The following is a 7,195-nucleotide window of genomic DNA, read 5'->3' as shown; positions in this document are numbered from 1 at the left end:
TCTTGGGAACTATGCATCAATTTAGGTAGCAGATGTTTTAAGAACTTGGTAGCCTATTTTTTTAGCAATGATTTTGCCAAGTCAAAAGAAGCAGGCCACCTAGCATGCATCAGGCTATTTGGAGCTGGCATAATTGCTAAAGGATTACAGGTGTTTGCTTTTTAAATAAGCAATATTGGAATAAAGAAACAAACAAACAAAAATAATAAGGAAAAGGTTTTAAGACTATGCCTGAGGAGCAGACTTCTCCCTAACTTTTTTTTTTTGCTAGTAAGAGTGATTAATAAGGCTCTATGGTCTACCCTGGAAACTTCTCAGAACTCCATCTTACTTGCTGTTACTGTTAAATAGGGTTAGCTGAATCACTTGGAACAGCCTTGTTTAGTTTCCTTAAAAGATACCATTCTGATAATGGTTTTGTCACTTGTTAAGATATGTGACAGGACCAGAGGCAATGGGCATTGAAACACAGGAGTTTCCCTCTGAACATCATGAAGTATTTTCTTCACTGCGAAGGTGATTGAGCAATGGCACAGGTTGCCCAGAGATGTTTTGGAGTCTCCCTCGCTTGGAGATATTCAAAAGCTGTTGGGACATCATCCTGGGTAACCTGTTCCAGCTGACCCTGCTTGAGCAGGGGGCGGGGGGGGGGACATGACCAGATGTCCTCAAAAGATCCCTTCCAACTTCAACCATTCTGTGATAACTTTACTAGTATATTTTGAATCTTAGTATAGTGCAGCTCTGCTCGTCAAACTCTTAGATCTATAAATTATCTTTTAAAAACCCAGTCAGAGTTGGGTTTTTTTCTGGCCTTGCCCGGGCCTTACCTAAGCCAGTAAGCAACCTTGTGGTTTGGATAGAGGTCATCTTTCTTACAGCAGGGTGTTGTACAACATTATTGTAGTAGGCTTCCTAAGGAGGATTGCTGGTGTCTGTCTGAGAGAATTTGACTTTTAGAAAGAGGAGAACTAGAACTAATGGGATTTTCTAATTTGCTGATACTGAAGTCAAATAACAACAATATGTATATGAAGAAAGGAGAATCTAGGCTAGATCTAGTCTTGTTATTGAACTCTAGTAGCAACCATGTTAGGAAAGAAGACTTAATATTTCCTGTTTGCTTTTTGAATATGCAAAGGTTTGGGGGTTTGTCATAACTTGGCAAGAAAGATACTGGTTTTTTAACATGTGAATTCAGTAGCTGTGCCCTTACTGGTATCACCAAATACTATTTACTGAATAAAATGATAGGCAACAAAGATGTATCATGAACCCTCATTTGCCTACAACTGTAATATCTGTACCACTTCTAGGTTGAGGAGGCAGCCAGCTGGGTTTAGGGTAATGTTTTGCTATGTTATTCTTAACTTTCCATCCCAAAATACAGATCCACAGAAAAGGAAATCCAAAATTTGTGTGCCAAAAATGTTGAGCCAAAGTATTATAATTGATTCTTGTTTTCCTTAACTGCACGATACTGATATTTTTAACTGGGTGACATAACTAGGAAGTAACAATTCATAGCCCTTACACTACTGCCACAGCTGCTGAATTCAGGAAGTATAAAACCCATTCATTCTTTCCTGTTTTGTTTTTTTTTTTTTTAAGTGATATCACTGAGTTCATTTGCAGATTTCTTACTGTCTTTCAAATCTACCTATTTCAATTGCAAGACATTAAAACCAGAAGCACTTAAAACTATGATAAGTTTATAAACCTTATAAAACTAAGGCTGACTTATTTAATATCTCCCAGTGCTTAGAGGATAACAAATTGTTGAGGAAGGAGAACTTGCTGAGGTAGGGAACTGCAGTTGTGGATAAAATAAGTTGTAGCCTTTTGGTTGATATCCAGTTTGTTTTGTTGAAACAAGCTTTTTAACATCCTATTTCTTAGAATAAGTATACAAATGCACTGCTGAAATCATGTTTTTTCATTCACTGAATAAATATGGAACTTCATTTCAGATTCGGACATAAGAGGTTATAATTTTCCACAGGATGGCTGAATCATAGTCTTCTCTCCACACACACGCATGCACACAATTTAACAGCTTATTTTCCTATGTACAGTACTATTTTGTACTTTACTTCTTGAAGTTCAGCAGGATCAACACTTCTACTTGAAAATCAACAGCAGAGCCATTATCAGGATATCACTTTGGTCAAGGAGACTTGCTGGCTGTTTACTTGTTTTTACTTTTTTTCCCTTTTTCTTCTTTTAATGTCAGGCTTTGATAAAATGGCATATTTGATAAGGGTGACTTGTAAATTTTTTTCCTTTATTGCAGGAGCACATAAGTATACAAGGTCATTTTCTTCTGCCGTGTTGTGTGCATGCAGTTGTTGGTGTACTGAAGATCCCTTACAGGTGATATTACATTTTGAAAGACCAAATTTCAAGTAATGGGACTTGAATAAAAATACCATTGGGTATTTTTAAATGCATACAAAGTAATTGTTTTCATCAGAAAGGTTTAATAATTTGCTTTTAGTCCTAGTTCATTAGTTTGATAAGCTGAGCAAGGAAAATGCAACTTTCCATTTATTTCTGGTTGTATTGTCTGCCATCTCTGTTTTTAAACAAGTAGTTTCCTTAATTTCATAGTAATACAGTGGTATAACAGTGGCTGTATCTCAGTGACATGAATTGACTGAGTGTTCTCACTTGGGGAAGGGCTTGCGGGACTTGTTTAGGGTGGTAACCACTTCCTACTTGAAAAGGCTAAGGAAATCTTGGTTTCTGAGGCATGACTCAGCATTTGAAAACATCCATGTTTTTCTAACTGGGGATACCATTTCTGTCTTGACATTTCAGACATGACAGTTCACACTGAACTACAAAACGTTCCTTGTCAAGTGAGCTTGCATTATTTACTTTAATATGACTAGAATGCATGGTTAGCATAAGCACACCCTCTGTTCAGTGCCAGATGAGAATTGTTTGCTTATAGTTTTCTCAAATTAAACTCTTAAATAGTAGTTCAGTCTCCAGAGCTGTTCTACAAAAGGATCATCTTTGGTTGCTGTTCTAAACTAAAAAAAAAAAAAGAAAAAAAAAAGAAAAAAGTTTGTCTCTTGACTATTAAAGAGATGTAATGCCTTTCTCACTGTAGACTCTCTTCTAGTACTCACATCTTGCAGAACTAGAATTCTTGAGTGTTTATCATTCTTAATATCATTGCTCAACAGTCTGCAGGTGCATTGCTACTTGATCCACCTTGTGATGGGTTACTTAAGAAGAGAGAAGGTGTAGGCTGTGCGTCTGTTGTGCATTAATTTATTGACCAAATCATATCTTCTATATTAGCCTAGCATAATGCACTTACAGCTGAGAGGAAGGGTAGTGTTTGGGGTAAGGGAACTAGGGATGAAGGGCAGGAAAACAGATTTTTTTTTTTTTATGTATTAGTGTACATAACTTTAATTCTCACTTCTTATTTTGACTGACCAAACTGCTTTTTTATTTCCTTGTGCATTTCTTTGGTCCTTGAAAGTCATGAGGGTGTTTTAAGTAAATACAGCCAAGTCATCTTATGAAGCTCTTTTGCCCAGTCTGTTAATGCCACTGAAACATTTGCATGCAAAAATGCTTTGTGAAATGTAGGAGGAGTGCAAACAAAAATTACAAGGCATAAATGGGGTAGATTTGTGCTGGGATTGACTTTGAGGAAGGGAATTATTCTGATCTCCTGCTTCCTCTTTGCACTGATATTCTGAAGCACTTGTTTCTCTGTGTCTGAGTCCCAGAACTCTTGAGAACTGCAGTTGTTGTCTTTGGAAAGGCCAGGACATGCAAAGTATTGACATCAAGTCAAGAAGAAAATATCCACAAATTTCATTTTCAGAACTGACATAGTTGAAGCTTCCTATGTCTAGTTGCCTAAACATAGATTCTAAAAAGTAGTTTCCTTGATCTGCCACTTTTAAAAATTATATTCCTTAAAAAAACCCCCACAAAACCACACTAAAACTTTGTTCACAAAAGAAATACTTAAAAGTGAGTAAAGCTGAAGTAATTTCTGTTTATTAGTGGAACCTTAAGAATATTAAGACAAGGTCAGTTTTGCAGCCCAGATTAAATCAGCGATAATAACTTTGGCAAGTGGTATATAAAGACTTCCGTGCTGAAAGTGGCTGTACTGACATATCACAGGACTGGAAGAGAATTCCTGGTTACTCAGGTTCAGTATTTGTGGCGGTCAATGCATTTGTATATTCCCTTTTTTAAAGTGACCAAGCATCATTTTAAACTTTGCCCCACTAACAAATTATTTCAAAGCTTCCCTGTTTGGACTAAAACTTTATTCCAGTATTCGGCCTAAACGTACCTACAACCAGTTAGTACGCCCGAATACAACTGGTATTTTTTCTTGGTATTTATAAAAGCATCTGCATTTCATCTAAACCTTTGTAAAGCAGTAACTTTTTGTTCTGTTCGTGTGAGTGAGGCTCTCTCCCCCAGTCAGTTTAGGAGTCTTGCATTTAGACTTGAAGAGATGCAGGGAATCTTGTAATGTGGGTGACTAGGTATGCTCATTTCAGGACAATATTCTGCTGTCAATCTTCCTTGCATAAACTTACATTGATCTCATGTGTGTCTTAGGTGCTATTCTTTGTTTTCTGACCAGATTAGGTGCTGGCAGTGCCTTGCACAGTGACTTTTTTTTGACGCTTCCCTGTACAGATCTGTAGGAAATGCCTTAGTTTATGTCAAGGGTAGCTTTTTTTTCTCTTTTCTTAACTTCATCAGTTTGGTCATGAGTTGATTAGACATTCACTCCGTGCATGTGAATACCTTGCTTTCCTTGTTCACTTCCAATTGTCACAGCAGTCTTACTCCTGGGGTCCTGACCTTGCCTTCAGGGCTGATGAACTGCATTTCCTGTCACTGCTTCTGTTCATATGGTTCCTCTCACCTGGTGTTCTAGTTGTTTAATGCATCAGAGGTGCCTGTATACTTTTTGTCAGCAGCAACTTTTACTAGACATCTCAATTCCCTTGCCACTAGTAGGACTGTTAAATAAAACTAGCCCCAAGGTAATTCTTGGCAACCTCTTCTGGTGATCCCTGTCCAGCGTGATAATTGGTTTTATTGTCTTCTGTGGTCAGTTGATCACTTTGCAGTTCTTCTACCAAAAAGGACCATTACTAGGTTTTTTTAATGCAGCTGTTGTCAGGTCCAGATAAGATCTAAGATTTCTTGTCTGTTTTTTTGGGTTTTTTTGTTGTTTTTTTTTTGGTAAAAAATAACTCTTACTATTGACTAGGTGTTAATGATTGTAGTAGGGCTGATTTCTTTCTACTTTTTTCCCTCTCATCTTTAGCTCTAAAGACAGGTATTCTGTTTGCTCTCCTGTCATCATAGAGTACCTCCCACTGTTTTTTTGGTCTGCTTTAGAAGTATAGACTAGAGTTTTTAAATTTTTCTATTGACTAGAGGTGAAGTAGGCATAATAACTTGGGAATGCATGGAAGTTTTATTTGCAACTCTATATGCAATTTAATCTGCCTTTTCTTGCAGAAATCTGTAGTGGTTTCATGTGGTTTTCTCCACATGTGCTCAAGAAGCTGTTCCCTGTGATTCTGTGCTGGTTTTGATGGTTTCCAGGTCTGTTTCATAGAAGACATCCTGTCTTTCTTTCTTTACTAAGAAATTTTCACTTCCAGGTTACTACTTCACATAGTTTCTTTGAATTGTTGAAGAACTCTTTTTTTTAATATCTTTTAAATCAAATTTTTTGAAAGCTATAACTTTATTCCTGTACTTTGACATACAAGATGCAACTTCTTGAATCAACTTCTTCCCTGCCTTTTGGGGAGGTGTGGGGAAGCTATTTACCTCGTTGGGCCTATTTCATCTTTCAAGTTGTCTACTGCATGCAGCATCCCATGAGGCATTTCCAGATTTGTTTCTGCACATCTAATGAAGCAGCAGCTCAGCATTTTCAATTTAGAGAGTCTGAACTCCTCAATCTACCTGACTACTTAAACTTCGCTTGAATCAGAAGCTAATCTTCCGTAATGCCCAACTCACTGTGATGTTTTTCTTCTAATAAAATAAAGCCTGTAGCAAGGCTGGTTTCTTTGAATCTGCTGCAGACTCTGAGCAACATTGTGCTTTTTTGGTGTTGTTTGTTGTTTGTTTTTTTGGTTTTGTTTTGTTTTGGTTTGGTTTTTTTTTTTACTTAGCTTCTATTAGTTCTTTTGCAGTGATGTGGGGGGGGGGAGTTTTGTGGGGATTTTTGGTGGGTTTTTGTTTGTTTGTTTTGTGGTTTGTTTTTTTTTATTTGTTTTAGATCTATCACAATTATGTACTATCCCAACTTCTACTGGCTTGAATAGTGTGTGAACTTGTCTGATTAGTGTGTGCATTTCAATATATGTTTTAGCCATTCAGATGCTGTTGTCCCTGTGATATTTAATCTTGTATTTAATTCAAGTTCATTAGTTTTGCAGTGGAGGCCTCTTTTTTTTTTTTATATGTACACAAATACTTTAGAATGTTTTATCTGGTCATGCCTGTTTATCAGGGCAGACTACTCGTCTGACTGAACCCTGTTCTCAGATGAGTGTTAATACTTTCAGCCCTTTATCAAATGATCAGAGTCCTTCTTGGTCACATTCTCCTTTTCCTTTGTTTGTGCTGCAAGGTTAGATGTGAAGATTGCATGGGTGCCCAACAACTTCTCATTTTCATCTGTAAATCCCTTTCTGGGTGTGTCACTTTGTCCTTGGTCAATGTCCTTGTCTCATAATTGAGAGTCCTTGAGCAGATGAGGCCTGCTGAGGGACTCTGAATGCTGTAGTCTTTCACCCATCCTTCTCTCTCCTCATTATTTTAATGCTCTTTATCAACTCGCTTGAGATATAGCTGGATCAATTGTTTGAAGTCCTGCCATATAAATAACCTCTAGATTCTGTCTCTCTGCCTTCTGTTCTTAGTAACCTTGAACACCTAGATACAGTTTCAAGTCAGCAGGGAAATACATGAAGTGGAAGGGAGAAGAGGAAGGGCAGTATATATGAATCATTTGCTCGGATTGTGAAAGTATTCACTTAAATGTGACTTTATATATTCTATAAACATAAAAAAACCTTAAGTTGCATTTAAGTGAATATACATATTTAACTGAAAATACTTATATGTAACTCCCCATAAAGTCACACATACAGTAGTAGTAGTAGTAGTA

The 7,195-nt window shown here is 37.1% G+C and overlaps 1 protein-coding gene across 1 annotated transcript in view; it reads left to right on the top strand.

Moving 5' to 3' along the window:
- The first annotated feature begins 2,305 nt into the window (after positions 1 to 2,305).
- Positions 2,306 to 7,195, top strand: part of OSBPL3 (oxysterol binding protein like 3) — a 79,792-nt gene continuing 74,902 nt past the window's right edge. Inside the window, exon 1 of the mRNA XM_017823906.1 lies at positions 2,306 to 2,373. The gene's annotated coding sequence lies outside the window, so the exon portion shown is untranslated. The remainder of the gene's footprint in view (positions 2,374 to 7,195) is intronic.

Source organism: Lepidothrix coronata, unplaced genomic scaffold (genome assembly GCF_001604755.1).
Source record: "Lepidothrix coronata isolate B3197 unplaced genomic scaffold, Lepidothrix_coronata-1.0 Scaffold106, whole genome shotgun sequence".
NCBI lineage: Eukaryota > Metazoa > Chordata > Aves > Passeriformes > Pipridae > Lepidothrix > Lepidothrix coronata.
The sequence above is the reverse complement of the archived record's forward strand: the minus strand, read 5'-3'. Positions and strand labels throughout refer to the sequence as shown.